The 17,534-nt window shown below is 37.8% G+C and overlaps 1 pseudogene; it reads right to left on the bottom strand.

The window, feature by feature from the left end:
- LOC143390013 (F-BAR and double SH3 domains protein 2-like) overlaps positions 1-17,534 on the bottom strand; it is a 145,718-nt pseudogene that overhangs the window by 1,908 nt on the left and 126,276 nt on the right.

Genomic DNA, 17,534 nt, shown 5'->3' with positions numbered 1-17,534 from the left:
TAGGTAACTATTTGTCAGAATATATCCCTGAGAACAGGAGTTCTTTGAGGTCATTTAGTGTATTTCAATGCTCCTCAAAGAGGCAAATACGGCCTGGAAAATAGATTCTTAATAAACACTTGCTAAAACAATTGTTTTTATGTTACAATTATACTACTTCAATGTTCCTAGAGCTTGAAATACAATTGAAATACACCTGCACAGTGGTTATCTTGTGATCTTACCATGTCAGTGAGAAGTGTTCCAGTATAAACTAAATGATCCAAGATGAATTGACTTTAGAGCTGTCGAGGCTGTTTGAGGTGGGAAACTGTAGATACTTTTCTGGCACATAACCCACTTAGCCTTTTTAATCGCTCTTTTTTTAAATTTATTTTTTAGTTATAGGTGGACACAATATTTTATTTTTATTTTGTGCTGAGGATTGAACCCAGTGACTCATGCATGCTAGGCGAGCGTTCTACCTCTGAGCCACAACCCCAGCCCCTCAATCAATCTTTTTACCTTCCCAAATTCATTTCATCCTTGTTTGGCAACACACAGGGGCTGATTTGGATTTGGAAGAACTATGCATTCTATAACCCTGCCAGCTAGGAGACTTACAGGCAGGAGTTTGCCATATGAGGTCTCAGGAGTATGCCTTGATGCCTGTGAGAATCCTGGTGACTCAGCATGGAGGCTATTTTCTAAGGGAGAGAATTAAAAAGCTCAATTTATGTGGTGTTGTGCAATAAAATGCACTCAGACCCTGCCCAGAGGACCCTTACCATTTGTTGAAGGAGACGGGGGAAGAGCTGGGCACTCCTCTTATCCGGGCTGGGGTAAGGACTGCTGGGAGGCTGGTCATACAGCGGTAGCGGAGGCAGGGATGTTTGCGGCTTGGGGGAAGGAGAGATCTGCATGGAAGGAGGCAAGGTTACCAGGTGCTCTTGGCCTCAGGAAAGAGAGCTGGCTTCTTCTCTGCTGCTGAACACACATTCCTTTTCTCTGGGACTAAATTATGACTGTTAAAGCTTGTCAGCCTTTTGCTCGTCAGCAAATGGACCTAAAATAACTACCCCAAACTGTTTCATGATGCATTTAACAGTTTCCTATCATAGATCTCATTATATTACTGATTTTAGTTTATCTTCAAACAGTTACCAAGTCAAACCATTCTCTAAACTTTTCTTTTTTAATTGAAAATATGATAAATTAGTCAATTCAACAAAGCTAAGGAAGAACAAAAAAGGGGACAAATTGTACTGTTTTTACATATGAAGATACAATAACTGGCTGAGCTTCTTGTATGTGAGGCTAAGTTATTATCACGCAAACAAGATTGGCAAACACTTTATTCTTCTATCTGCCAGGCTGCTGTAACAGATCCCCAGAGAAAAACTGAACTGAATAAATTAGGACTTCCTGTAAATGCAAGTTTCCTACTGATGAGCAAAACCTTACAGCCCCTTTATTGTGGGACAGGGGCTCTGGCAGGCCCTGGGTTATGTGGTAGGGCTCTGAGTGTGATAGAACGAAGAGCTACCTCAGAGTTGTACCACATAAACTAACCATGGACATAACACATTCTCTCTCTGATTTGTTTTTTCTCTCTCCACCAAACCAACCTTTGATATGCTATATACGATTTAGTATTTTGGTTAATAGATTCACAGAATGCAGAAGAATGAAGGCATAATAGGGTCATATCCCACAAGGGTCTGACCGTCAAGTCTCTGGTTTCTGAAATTCAGCTATATAGACATCTGGCAATTGAGGACTGGAACAGGGAGGGTGAGGCAGAGAGACTGCAACCCACTTTTGCCTGGTTCAAGAGACCCTAGGGAGTTATTTTCTTTAATCATGTTTTAAAGCAGCTGTTCTTTTCTTCTTTTCAGCAGTGCTAGGGATCAAACCTTGAACGTACTAGGTAAACATTCCACCACTGAGCCACACCTCCATCCCTTTAAACATTATAAAATTCAGCTCTCCCCACTCTGGTACCTGAATCTCTTTCATCCATGGAGTATCACCATTTTCTGAGGCTGAAAGTTCTTCTACTAGCACCGATGAAAACACTCCAATCCGCCCATTGAATTCCCCTTCCCAAAAGCCATCGTCATCTTGGTTCTCTTTGTTCAAGATACGAATGATTGCTCCCTCAGGAAAAGATAGCTCATCATCTGTTTGGCCCTCATAATCATAAAGTGCTTTCACAAAACAGACTAGAAAGCAAGAGAGAGACAAATCTGGTTAAGAACAAAGACAGTCAAGGCTGCTTTTGCAACCACCCCTATGCTCACATGACAACTTAGAGAGCACCACTCAAAGTTGTAATTTTTTTACTCACTGTGATCAAAACAGGGAAACAAAAAACAGGAAGAAAGTGCTTTTTAACCTACTGAAGGCTTACTCCTAGGGTAATACAGTTTAGGTCAAATGTGACCAAATAAAGTGTGCCTTGTTTCAGTCTTTACCACTGGCATCTCCGTTGAGGCTGCCTGAAACGAGTTCTGCTTCCGTGGAATTGCTGGATGTGTGTGACCGACTGTCCAAAGCGGCCAAGGACTGCAGCATGCTCAGTAGGCTGTTCGAGGTGGGAAACTGTAGGTACTTTTCTGGCACATAACCCACTTGGCCAACTTTATTTCGAGCCTGGGTAAAAGACATGGTTACAAAACAGGTTTGCACACACAAAGGTTTGGACCGGACATAATAAGAACCAAAACAAACTCCTAAAAATGTCACAAGAGGGGCGATATGAGCAAAGGAATATACCTTTACCCAGTCTTCCATATCTCCATCTTCAATCACTTCTAACACCTCATGTTCCTCAATGGTCAACTCATCTGGTTGAGAAGCCTGCAATGGAGGATGGTCATGGACAAAATTAAAAAGGTTAGATAAAGAGCAGATGTGAGCTGGTCAGAACAAAAACTGGGGATCAAAATATTGAAATGATTTTGAGAAACATAAAAATTTCAATGCTGTAAAACTATCATAATGAGGTGAAGTTTTACTCTAAAAAAATGAAACAAAATAAAACTGCAACTAAAACTGGATCCTCAGGAGGCAATCAGATCAGTGATCAGCACTGGGCTGGAAGTGAAGGATGTGGGTTCCAGCTTCAGCTCAGGTACCTAGTGGTAAGTTACTCAGCCTCCATTTCTTCAAAATGACAGTCCTGCCATTCTCTTGAGGATTGGGGTGTTAATGTAGGATGAATAAGCACAGAACCATGACGACTTGGGAAGCACAGGCAGAGGAGAAGGCCTGAAACGGAAGTGCTACCAAAGGCTACCATGGAGGTGCATGGAAAATGCAAAGGGCTATGTACATGGATTGGATGGAGGTTAAGCAATGCCGAGGGTTGATCTGGAATTGCTATAAAATAGTGGCCCAAAGAGGAAAATTGTGGGAAAGGCCATGATTGAGATCAGGCAAAATTTGGATTATGCTCCAATATTAGTATGAAGACTGGGTTGATCCTTAGAGGTTCTACACAATCTGTGATGGCTTTATTGTCCCTGATAGCACCAGTCACCAGATTTTCCCTTACGACAACAAAACCTGAGAGGAGACTCTCAGAGGCTCCACAGAGGGGTTGGAGAGTCTGTTTGGCTTTGCTTCCTAAAGAGCCTTGTATGTCATATTAACAGGTGGGCTTGTGAGTATCTTCTGGCTCTCTGGTAAAAGCCTTAAAAGCTTCCCCCAAGTCCCAAGATCAGTTAAAATTGTCAACTGAGACCATATAGTTTTTCAAATCTCACAATTTCAAAGTGTAAAATATCTCCAAGTTACACAAGCAAAAATTGGGCAAGAAAGTTAGTCAGTTTCTATGATTCACTCCACATTTTGCAAGCTTTAAGCATTTCATCAAAACCCAGATTCTGAAGCTACCATAGCTCCTTAAGACAAAAACAGTCTTGAAAATGGGTGATAAACCAGAGAATACTATAAGACTAGATTTTCTCCCCTCAGTATTAGGGTTTGAACCCAAAACCTCACACATGCTAGGCAAATACCCTACCACTGAGCTATATCCCCAGCCACTCCAGGACCAGATTTTAAGTAAATTACCTCTTATGTCAATATATGAAACCCACTTATTTACTTTTTTTTTTAAGTGTAAAAGAGAATTTATTTAATTGAAAAGAAAAGAGACAGAACTCCTGCAGGATGAGAGGGGACCTGATAGAAATTGTCTCATTTACTCTTTTTAAAAATTTGTTCTTCATAGTTATACACAGCAGTAGAGTCAATTTTGGCCTCAATTATTCTTTTTTGAGGAAAATAATTTAGTTCTTTATTATTTATTGGGATGTGGACGTGCAGCACTCTTTGTAAAAAAGAAAAATCAGGCTTAATGCATCTTAAAATTTGGAATTAAATGAGTTAAGTCTATATGATAAAGATTCTCTATTAAAAAAGAAGATGTTTTATAACATTTAGTCTGAAGAGTGATAGGTAAGTTATTACTGTTCTTGAAATAAAAAAAGCCAAATAGCTTGGAGGATATTTTTTATATAATTAATTCAACATATACAAAAACATCATCCTACAAAAAAGACAGCATACGAGAGGGCCATGTGACACTGCCAAGATCATTAGTCAACAGGAGGTAAATATGGGCAATTTCAGGATTTAAGCATTGGATAAATTGTTGAATGAGATAATTAGTGTTGGTCCACATTTACTCTTGATAGCTTTTCCAATGGAATTTCTTTGCTACTCTGAAACCACATTGTGTCCTGAATATACCAGTAAAAGGTACTTCTGTAGTAAAGCCGTTTTCCTAAATTACATGCCAAGACTTAAAAAGTCTCAATACAACCATACCAGTCTCTACCCTGTGTGAGAGCAAAGCAGGATATGTTGCTGTCCTTGTGCAACAGCCATTGAGGCCCAGTGCAGCAGGAGTCTTCTAGCAGAAGCAGACACTAGCATGACTGTGCTGACACCACACACCAATGACAACTTTTGTACAAGGTTTTCCTCTACATGGCAATCAAGACCTAGAGTCTGGGCCCTGTGAGCCTCGGGGTACCCTGGACCAGCACACTCTTCCCTGTGGTCTAGGTGCACCATGTCTCTCTTGCTTCTATGCTTATACCCGGCTGCTCCTTTTGTCTGTCCTGCTCTGTTCCAGCTTTCCTATCTGATGAATGGATTAGATTATTATAGGTATAAAAGTCTAGTTTCAGTCTTGTTTCTATGGGCAAGAGACCATCTGAGTCTCAATTTTTTTTTTCTTTTTTTCTACCAGAACATAAGTGCCATAAAGACAGATTTTTGTCTGTTTTGATCAGTGCTACATCACAGGGCCTAGAAAGAGCAAAGTATTTGTATAAAGAGATGCTCAAGTAATTGTTTGTTGAATAAATGGTGTTTTCTGATAATATCTTCTTTGTAGGGTTATTGAAGAGATTGAAATGAACAAAGAAGCAGTAGCTTCTCATGACTTATGGCCCAGCTCTCTTTCTCAGACCACTGGCAATGAGCCAGTTGCTTCTTCCTTTCATTAAGACTCCATGAGTCCATCACACACTGACTACCATGGTGCTCTAGCTCACTGCTAGTCCTTATGAGTTCCCTATTAGAATGACTTAAGGCGGGGACTGTATTTCTCACTTATTCCAACTATAGGCAGCAAGTGGTCAGTCAATGGCTATTAAAAATATGCAAGGTCTCACAATGTCTCCTTAAGTCCTAATATGTTTCAGTCTGTTACAAAACTCCATAGCAAACTGTGAGCTATTATAAAGTAGAAGATAATGAAAGAACACTTTTGTGTTGTTGCAGTACTGGGGATCAAACCTAGGGCCTCACACATTGCTAGGTAGGCACTCTACCACTGAACTATATCCCAAACCCTGAAAGAATATTTTGTATGTAAAACATTTTCTATATTGTGGCTCATTTCCTTAGGATGGATATTAATAAGGTTAAAAGTTATGAATACTTTTAAAGCTTTTGAATCTGAATATTAAATATAGCTTTTCTGTGTTCTCACCAGGTTCATCTAGTCCTTTTTTATTGGTGTAGGCCACAGAAATCATGATTAGGCTCAAAGTCAGTCTCTTTCTCTTTTTTCCATTCATTCATTCATTGCAATGGAGTTTTGCTATGAGGATGGCCTTGAATACCCCGGTTTCAAGCCATCTTCCTCCTGCTTCAGCATTCCAAGTAGTTGGGACTATGGGCCTGGGCCACTGTGCCCAGCTGATCTCTCTATTCTAATTTATCCTCCTGAGTTTCTACACAAATACCAAAGTTATCTCCTTAAAGTCCAGAATAAAAACCGAACTCCTGAGCCTAGTATACAAGGCCCTTTATTATCTGACAGCAAATGCCTTTAGATCTTCTGTTACTCCCCACCTCTCAGCACTCCTACACATCCAAAAGTAAACTGTTCTCAACACCCTATCCTCTCATCCCAGTTTCCATATCTGCTGTTCCCTTTGCTTAGAAGGATCCTTCCTTTCCCTATCTTCTCTCTCTACCTAGAAAAGTCTAGATTATGATTTAATTTAAATGCCATCTTGTCTGTAAAATTTATTTAACTACTGCGTAGTCTGTCTATTCCTGGATGGCAGGGATAGTGTCATATTAATTCTTATATCACAAAAGTTATCACATATTGTGCACTCAGTTTTAGCTCATGATTAACTGACTAAATAGATTCTGTTTTTTTTTTTTTTTTTTGTATTGAGGATTGAACCCAGGGGCGCTTCACTACTAAGCCACAGCCCCAGCCCCTTTTTATATTTTGTTTAGAGATAGGGTCTCACTGAGTTGCTTAGGGCCTTGCTAATTACTGAGGATGGCTTTGAACTCATGATCCTCCTGCCTCAGTCTCCTGAACTGCTGGGATTACAGGCATGCACCACTGCACTCAGCCCTAAATAGATTCTGATAGTCTGGTTTCACAGAGACGTATCTGGAATAGATCAATGGAGGTACTGTGATAGATCAATGGGTGAATGTGAGCTGTTTTTTTTTTAATATTTATTTTTTAATTGTAGTTGGACACAATATCTTTATTTTATTTATTTTTTTTTATGTGGTGCTAAGGATTAAACCCAGGTCTTGCACGTGCTAGGTGAGCGTTCTGCCACTGAGCCACAACCCCAGCCTGAATGTGAGCTGTTTAAAACAATTTAGACACTTAGAACTCTCTCCATCTAAGGATCTTAATTAGTTTTGAAACTTTCATGTAAATATAACAAGGAGAGGTGATATCAGAAAACATTCTGAACCCTAGTTTAAAAATGTCCTGTAAAATATCCCCAAATTTCTTAGAAGATGATTTCAAAATTTCAAAACATTATCAAAACAATGTACACTAGGAAAAAACCCTAACTTTTTAAAGAAAACAGCAAGTATTATGAATTTAAATATAATGAAATGATGTTAAACTCAAAAAACCCAGGAATAGCTGATACTGAAAAGTATATAATGCCAGCTTTTGGCAACACAGGACTGGGGAGTGGAGTGAGAGTGCCCAGTGTATGACAGTTAAAGAGTCTCTCAGAACAGTCCCTCTGTTGTTATTCCTTAGCATTAACCTTTTCCTCTTGCTTTCTCTATCAGTATAGGGGCCAGAAAAGGATTCATTTGCTCATGCCTTCCTTACATCATTCACTTATTAATTTCACAATTATTAATCCAAGACCCACTTTGTGCCAGGCATTGTCCCAGGAGCTCATGACAGAGAAAAGGTACAAACACAAAGTTTATACTTTCATAAGCCTTTAATGGGGAACCAGGCAAAGAAATATGAAGACAAGTAAGACTTAATCTGGCTGGCACTAAGAGCTATACAGTCATGTACCACATAATGACATTTTGGTCAACACTGGATCACACATATATAGTGGTCCCATAAAATTATAATGGAGATGAAAAATTAAAAAACAGCATTGTAGCCATCATGATGTCACAGTATAACATATTATTCATATGTCTGTGGCATCATTAGTGTAAACAAATCCACCATTCTGCCAATCATATATATGTACAGCACACATAATTATGTATAGTATATAGTATTTGATAATGATAATAAACAACTAGGTATTAGTTTATATTTAATATACTTTTAATCATTATTTTGGTGTGTAATCTCTACTTACTAAAAAAACAAGTTTACTGTAAAACAATTTATGCTGGCCAACAGTAGCCTTGTGCATGTCACGTTTATTGCATCTTTGGATTGCATGAGTTTATCTTGTGCTTGATTTAATCTCATGTTGTTTTGTTCGTCATGGTCTGATGAACAGAAATAATATATCTCTACCACACAGGCTAGGTGTCTATTAGGCTATACCATCTAGATTCGTATAAGCTCACTCTACAATGTTTGAATGACGATAAAGTCACCAAATGCTGCATTTCTCAGATCTTATTCCCGTAGTTGAGTGAGAGATGACAGTATGGTGAACAAAACAGTGTTATGGGATAGAGTAGTAAAGAGCTAGCTATGTGTTTAGGTGGCTGAGGTGACCTTTGGAGGCTATTTGAGTTGAACTACAATGAAGATAAGGGCAGTCAACAGATATATGGGGAGACACAGTTCTAATCAGAGGGAACAACAAGTGCAAAGATGTGTACTCAGGAAGGAACCTGGTACTTTTGAAGCCAGAAAGGCAGCCAGAGTGGCCAGTGTACTGAGTGTGTGAAGTGGAGGAATGGCCTGACATAAAGCTGGGGAGAATGAGTGGAGTCCGATCAGGCTAGACATTACGGATTCCAGTGAAGAGTTCGGGCTGGGAACGGTTTTTTAGGAAAAGGAATGGAATTAACATTTAAAGCTTAAAAAGGGTTTTTTTTAGAAAAGGGGATGGAATTAACTCCTTTATGTGTAAAAAATAATTGTAGCTGGAAAATGGATCGTTGGGAAGCTAGTGTCAAAGAAGCCTAATTATGAGGGCTCATCCCCATCTTATAACAATCAAAGAAACGGCCTAGATAAAGATGAGAGCAGTAAATATGGTGAAAAGTGAATAGATTCAGGATATGTTGTGGAGGTGGGCACAACAGGACTGGCTGACAGACTGAATGTGGGAGTGAGGGAAAGAAAGGAACTGGAAAATTGAAACACCATTTACTTTGTGTTGAATATAAAGTAATTGGATAAGCAGGAAAGGATGAGAGAGAGTAAGAACTATTATACCAAACCAAGTTTGGAAATTCTGGCATCTGTTAATCCAGATTTCCTGCTCAATATGGACAAGAGGGAATTATATTAGGTTGAGTAAAGGCAAAGTATTAAAAACTGCTTTGGGAAACAATTTTATTTTGATATGAATTTTGAGGTTCATTCTAATGGAGGGTTTATGCCAAGCAGGCAATAGAGAGTAAGGGTAAGAGCTGTATTTACTGAATATACTGTATTTACTGAACTAGGTACTATGCCAAGTGCTTTGCTAAAAAGGTAATCTCTCATTTAATCTTCACATTTATTTTACAATATTATCCCCATCATGTAGATAAGGAAACTGAGGCTCATAGAAATTAAGAGGCTGACTAGAGTAACCTCATGTAGTTCATAAGCAGTGAGACAGGATTTAACTCAAGAAATCTAATATCAGAGCTTAAACTCTTCATCATTATGTTTCGTTCCTTTAGATATTAACTGAATACTAACATTATGCTAGGTGTCCTGTGAGAAGCTGGGTAGACACAGTCACATGTATCTTTAGGTTTGTCACAATTTAATATCAGCAATATCTTAATACAAACCTTGTAGGAATAAACAACTTTGCAGGTGAGTGGATAATTTCTTAAGGTACCAGAAGGACTGGAACTGCTGTCATCAAAAACATCCATATTGTCTTCAAACTCTTCTTCTTCTTCTCTTTCATTATCTGCATTTAGCTAGAAAAAATTAAAAACCATTAGCTAGTTTGCTTGCTTCAAGAAAATGTCTGGAAACAGGAAAAGCACCTAAAATTGAACTGTTCCAAAATGTTAATTTACTTATTCGATTATACATAGATAGGACTGTCTGTTCATGCATGCATGTTAATAGAGGATAGAGATCATTTTTACAATCAAAAGTAAAATATGTTTCAAATAGAGAAGAAATATTTATTAGTATCTTTCACTTTTTATTCTTAAATACTGACTGACAATAGGCAACAAAAGAATAAAATAGCTTTGCATGGTGGTGCATGCCTGTAATCCCAATGGTTTGGGAGGCTGAGGAAGGAGGATCCTGAATTCAAAGCCAGCCTCAGCAACTTACTGAGGTTCTAGCGAGACTCTGTCTCAAAATAAAAAAATAAAAAAGGATGGGGATATGGCTCAGTGGATAAGCAGCCCTGGGTTCAATCACTGGTACCAAAAAAATTTTTTAAAAAGCTAAAATAAAATAAATTGGACCATCGAAATTAAAAATTGTTTTGTATCAATGGACAATAAAATGACAGGATCCCACAGAATGAGAGAAAGTATTTGCAAATCATATACCTGATGTGGGATTAACATCCAGAATATATAAAGAATGCTTAAAACTCAACAATAAAAAACAACCCAATTAAAAAATAGGCAGCCAGGTTCAGGGTGCACACCTGAAATCCCAGTGGTTTGGGAGGCTGAGGCAGAAGGATTGTGGGTTCAAAGCCAGCCTCATCAATAGCAAGGTGGTAAGCAACTCAGTGAGACCCTGTCTCTAAATAAAATACAAGGCTGGGGATGTGGCTCAGTGGTCAAGTGCCCCTAAGTTAAATCCCCAGGATCCTCCCAACCCTGCAGCAACAACACAACAACAAAAGGGAAAGAACCTGAATGGATATTTTTCTAAAGAAAATATATAAATGGACAAGAAGCACATGAAAAGATCCCAACATGTTTAATCATTGGGAAAGTGCGAATCAAAACCATGATATACCATTTTATACTCATTAGGATGGCTATTTTCAAAAAGCTATTTTCATAAATGTTGATGAGGATGTGGAAAATTGGACCATTGTACACTGTTAATGTTACTGTATATAGTACAGCTGGTGTGGAAAAACAGTAGTGTGGTGTTTACTTAATAAATTAAACATAGAGTTACATATAATCCAACAATTCCATTTCTGGGTAGAAACCCCAAAGAATTAAAAGCATGGACTAGAATAGAAAATTGTAAACCCATGTTCACAGTAGTAGTGTTTACAACAGCCAAAAGGTGGAAGCAACCCAAGTGTCCAGTAACAGATGAAAAGACAAACAAAATTGGTACATACATACAATGGAATATTACTCAGTCTTAAAAAGGAAGGAAATTCCGACAATGTTACCACAAGGATGAACTTTGAGGACAGTATGCTAAGTGAAATAAGCCAGTCACAAAAAAATAAACCCCATAATTCCACTTATATGAGATATCTAGAGGAGTCAAAATCATAGAGACAAAAAGTAGAAAGGTGATTGTCAGGAACTGCGGTGAGTAATGGGAAGTCATTTCTGCAAGATGAGATGAATACTGAGGACAGTGCCACAACACTGTGAAGTTTACTTAATGTCATAGAACTATATGCTAAATAATAAACAGGTATAACTAGATGATAAACAGGTATATTGACACAAAAGGAAAAGTCCCCTGTGCAGTGTTACACAGGAAAATATATAATTTTCTAATCTGAGTCTCAAGGTATATTACCCACCATAGCTAAAAGGCATATTAATTAAAGTAGTATTGGATGTTCAAAATGTATATGTATTTATCTATAGCACCATTTGTGCTATATTAAATATAAATAATATTTACACAAGCATAGTTGTCTGTCAAGGGAGTGCAGGACAAAGAAAACTGAGGGATGGACTGGGGTTGTGGCTCAGTGGCACGTACAAGGCACTGGGTTCAATCCTCAGCACCACATAAAATAAATAAATAAAATAAAGGTATTGTGTCCACCTACAACTGAAAAACGGAGGAGGGGGAGAGAGGGAGGGGGAGGGGGAGGGGGAGGAGGATCACTAATACTTTTAAACTGACTCCTCTTAAAAAATTCTAAGAATTCCTAAATTTTAAGAATATCTAAGAAATTCTAGAGACCCGCAGGGAATTCTAGAAGAATAAACTACATTTTTTTCCTGCCACATTTACTGCCACCACTTCAAACGTCCTGACATAGTTTCATTTATAATTATTACTGAAAATTCTCCACAGGTCAGTGAGGTAATCTTGTGCCTGATCTTACAGTTATTCATTTGTAATCCCTCAGGCCAGTGGCAAAATAAGTTTAGATCTTGACTTCTCAAATCTCAGACTTCAGATTCTATTGTTTTTTCCTACAGGGAATGGTGTTATACAAAAAATAAGGATGATGTTCTAGAAATTTCCATAACACTAACTTAAAAAAAATATTTCAACTACTATAAGACATTCCCTTCACACTCTAAGAAAGGTTATAAACATTTAAAAAATGTGGGTATTACAAAAAAATTTAAAAATGCTCATACATTTATAAAAATGAAGGTAGAACAAATTTCTAAAAAATATATAAAATGTTAATATTGTACTGTGCTATGGCACTTGGAATCAATTCAAGACATTTTAACTTGGCAACAATGGTTGACACTAAACATTCCTTTCCCTGCTCTATTTTTGAGTTCATTTTTTGGTTCTTATGGAAGGGAATGAAAGGCTTCAGTGACAGCAACACATGCTTCTGCACTGCTCCAGCACCTTCCGGAATCCTATCATCTCAGAATAATTTCTTCCTTTTCCCCTCTTCTACCTTCACAAAACTATTTAGAAAAATTTTTTTCTAAATATTTTTATGGTTGTAGATGGACACAATACCTTTATTTCATTTGTTTATTGTATGTGGTGCCAGGGATCAAACCCAGTGCCTCACACATGCTAGATAAGTATTCTACCACTGAGCCACAGCCCTGGCTCCAACCCCTCACCTTCACACCCCCGTCCCGTGGTGGAGGAGATGGAAGTCAGGGTCTCCTACATGCTACTTCTGAGCTACACACCAGCCCCCTCCTCTACCCTCTTGACTCAGCATTTCTAAAATTACATTCTTCTTCTATTATCTAAAGAACTGCACTCAATTCTTTTTCTTCCGGTCACTTGACAGAACTTCAATCAAAATGATTTTTTTTTCTAGCTGTACTAGTATTTTTCCTTCCTTAGATGTTGTAAAATGCTTACTGTTATTGCCAGGACAGATAAGAAGAATCTTTTTGAGTTGGTTTTAGTAGTGGTCTTCTTGTACTCAGCAAAATAACCTCAGATAGGCACCATGGGCTTTGTGGTACTCTCTAGGAAGCAGTGGGCTCTGAGTCTGTTGGACTTGAGTGTGAGAGCTGACCATGTCACCTCCTGTGTGACCTTGGGCAAACTACTTAACTTCTCCAACTCAATTATCTCATCTCTCTAATGAAGTTAATGACTGCTTCACAGGGTACCATAAGGATTAAATGAGGTAATACATTTAAAACCATTAATGCATGCTTGCTGCACAGAAGGCACTTAATAAACCATTAGCTTTTATTGTTTCTATGAGGTAGGGAGAATCTAGATAAAGAATCTGTTAATACTCAATACAGGGGAAGGCAGCTGCTTATAGAAAATAAACAACAGAACCTCTGAACTCCACGTGGACAGAGAAGTGATCACAGTGAACATTATTCCAAATATGACACAAAAAGTTATGAAATATGTGAAAAAGTATCAGGAAAATGGATTCCTGCTTCCAAGCAAGATGGACTATCAGGGTCTAAACTAACTAAAAACTGTTCAAAATATATGGAAGAGGGCTGGGGTTATAGCTCAGTGGTAAAGCACTTCCTTAGCATGTGTGAGGCACTGGATTCAATCCTTAGGACCACATATAAATAAATAAATAAATAAATAAATAAATAAATAAATAAATAAATAAATAAATAAATAAAGGTATTGTGTCCATTTACAACTAAAAATGTTTAATAAATATGTATTTATAAATGTGTGTGTGTGTGTGTGTGTGTGTGTGTGTGTGTGTGTATACATATAGTTTTTAAGACACTGGACATTAAGTAATGACCTACTGCCAGAAAAAGTTCCTAGGCAGAGACATAAGGAGAGGAAATCCAGGCAGAGAGGATGATGGTCTCCCAGAACTGATGAAGTAGAACTAGGAATTCAGGAAGGCCAAAGTGGCTGGAGTTGAGACTGCAGAGTGATGAAGAGGAGGGTGGGAGAGAGAGACAGAGATAGACAGATATCATGGGAAATCTGCAGAGGACAAGTATTCAGCTGAGTACTGATCAGTACATGTTATATGAAGAAAGTATGTGTGGTTAAGAATAGAACCACCCAAATGGATTAGAGAAAATGATCCACAGATATTGCACAGATTTGACAATAATTCCTGTTCTCTCCTAATAGAATAGAAAACCTCAGAAGGCTCAGGGCATCAGGTGGAGTACTCAGAAAACCAGTAAGGATACAGAAGAACCAACTTGACTTAACTGACATTTATAGAACATAATATCTAACAGCAGCAAGTACATGAGAAACATTTACCAAGATATACCATATACTAGGTCACAAAACAATTTAGTAGGATTCAAGTATGTCAAGTATGTCGGACTACAACAGAAACAAATTAGGAATCACTAACAGCTGTGTGTGATGATGCAAGTAGACTGTAATCCCAACTACTTGGGAAGCTGAGGAAAAAGGATCACAAATTTGAGGCCAGGCTGCAAAACTTAGTGGTCCCTGTTAAAAAAAAAAGGCTAGGTAGAGCATTTGCCTAGCATGCACAAGGTCCTGGGTTCAATACATAGTAAAACAACACACACACACACACACACACACACACACGCGTGCGCACACACACACAAAAGGGGGAAAAAAAAGAGACCAGTAACAAAAAATATCTGGAGCTGGGCATGGTGGCACACCACACCTGTAATTTCAGTGATTCCAGCAGCTGAGGCAGGAGGATCAAGTCCAAGGTTAGCTCAGGCAACTTAGTAAGACTACGTCTTAATATATAAAATAAAAAGAGCTGGTAGTGTGCCCCTGTGTTCAATCTCCAGTACTGACAAAAAAATTATGTAAAAATGATTTAGAAAACCCAGAACAACTTTGAGAACATCTTTAAGAAGTTGGGGGAGCCAGGTGTGACGGCACACGCCTATAAATGCAGCATTCAGGAGGCCGAGACAGAAAGATTGTGAATTCGAAGTCGGTCTCAGCAACTTAGTGAAACCCTGTCTCAAAATAAAAAATAAAAAGGGCTGGGATGTGGCTCAGTGGTTAAGTGCCTCTGGGTTCAATCCTTGGTACAAAAAAAAAGTTGGAGGACTTATCCTCCCTGACTTCAACATTTTATAATTTTGGGGGCGATGGTGTTTATTTCTACTCAACAAAATCCAACCTGTTACTTGGAACACCTTAAGACTCCTAAACAGTCTCCCTCTTCAAATCCTATCTTCACAGATAGTATAGGTTGATTCCAATCACAGTCATGCATTGCTTAGAGATGGGGACTACTTCTGAGAATGCATTGTTAGATTGTTAGGGGTTTTTATCATGGTGTGAACATCGCAGAGAATGCTTACCAAATTAAGAGGCCTATGTTACTACATGACAATTTTTTTCTTTCTATATTTTAGATGACATAATTCTTATGGGACCATCATTAGATGGGCACCCATTGTTACATCTTGGGAGCAAGTTTTTACCCCTCATATATCAGATCACACACTAATTTCTAAGGTATATAAAGAACTCAAAAAGCTAAACACCAAAAAAAAAAAAACACAAAACAAAACAAACAAACAAACAAACAAAAACCCACAACCCAATCAATAAATGGGCCAAGGACATGAATAGACACTTCTCAGAACAGGATATTCAATCAATCAACAAATATATGAAAAAATATTCATCATCTCTAGCAATTAGAGAAATGCAAATCAAAACTACTCTAAGATACCATCTGACTCCAGTCAGAATGGCAGATATTATGAAGACAAACAATAATAAGTGTTGGTGAGGATGTGGGGAAAAAGGCACACCCATACATTGCTGGTGGGACTGCAAATTGGGGCAGTCAATATGGAAAGCACTATGGAGATTCCTTGGAAATCTGGGAATGGAACCACCATTTGACCCAGCTATCCCTCTCCTCAGACTATACCCAAAGGACTTAAAAACAGCATACTACAGGGACACAGCCACATCAATGTTTATAGCAGCACAATTCACAATAGCTAAACTGTGGAGCCAACCTAGATGCCCTTCAGTGGATGAATGGATTAAAAAATGTGGTATATATACACAATGGAATATTATGGCATTTGCAGGTAAATGGATGCAGTTGGAGAAGATAATGCTAAGAGAAGTTAACCAATCCCAAAAAAACATTTTATAATTTTATAGGACTTAATACAATGGAGTACTGGCATCAAACTAGACAAATAGATCCACCAATGAAACCAAACAAATGTTGAGCAATAAACACTAGTGGATTACTGGTTGACTAATGAGAGATGGGAAAGGCAGATTACAAAGGAAATGAGGAAACCTCTGGGGGTAATAGATACATTCATCATTATAATGGTGGTGGTTTCATGGTGTATACATGTGTCTGTATGTATTAGACTGTGCACATTTAGATATGTGCAGATTATCGTATGTCAATTCTATCACAGTAAAGCTGTTAAAAATATTAAAAAAACTTGGGAATTTTAATGTCATCTTTCATAGAGTACTTGATGCTATTAAACCATTAACTACATTGGAAATGGGACCTTCAATGATGATTCAACAAATGCTTCAGAAATGAAAAATAATAAAAGAATGCACAGCTATTAAAACATCATAGAAGTTAGAGGAAGAAAGGGAACTCAGAGATGGTGAAAGAATTGATAAAGAGCAGGACTTCAGAGGGAGATATATTTTGGTTCAAATGTCACTTCTCTTCATTTATATGCTGTGTGCCTTCAGGAGGTATTTAATTCTCCCAAGTGTGTGTCCTCAAAGTAAATACACTCAGGATTTTTGTGCTCATTAATTAATTGTGCACATATATATAACGTATGATTGTATTTGGCAGAATATCTGGGTCATAATACACTCTATCAATGTGAACTCCCTCCATTGAGTAGTAATGCACCTGTCAGAACTAGAGTAAATGGATTTTCTGAGGTTCAGATAAATATTTTTAACATGTACTATGTATAAGAAACTGTGTCAGGCACTTTATTTTTTTCTTGTAAGAAATTAAGTTAATTCCTTTATTTCATAGAAATCATAATTGATGAGATAGTTTTAAGAACTTTGAATTAATAACTTAATTTCCTAAAAAAGTCATCATAAACAAAATAAAGTTGATAATAACAACACAGTATTCCACTAGGTAGAGATAAATAGCATTACTTTTTTTTAAACTATGTTGCCTCAGCTGCTTTCAAATTTGCCTTTTCTGTCTCAGGAGTAACTGGGATTACAGGAGTTTGCCACTGCATTCAGCTCATTATCTTTTCTGATGGCTTTTCTTCTAGTAATAACATATATGTACATACATTTTTTATAATTTATTTATCCTCACATT

This window comes from Callospermophilus lateralis, unplaced genomic scaffold (assembly GCF_048772815.1).
Source record: "Callospermophilus lateralis isolate mCalLat2 unplaced genomic scaffold, mCalLat2.hap1 Scaffold_190, whole genome shotgun sequence".
NCBI lineage: Eukaryota > Metazoa > Chordata > Mammalia > Rodentia > Sciuridae > Callospermophilus > Callospermophilus lateralis.
The sequence above is the reverse complement of the archived record's forward strand: the minus strand, read 5'-3'. Positions and strand labels throughout refer to the sequence as shown.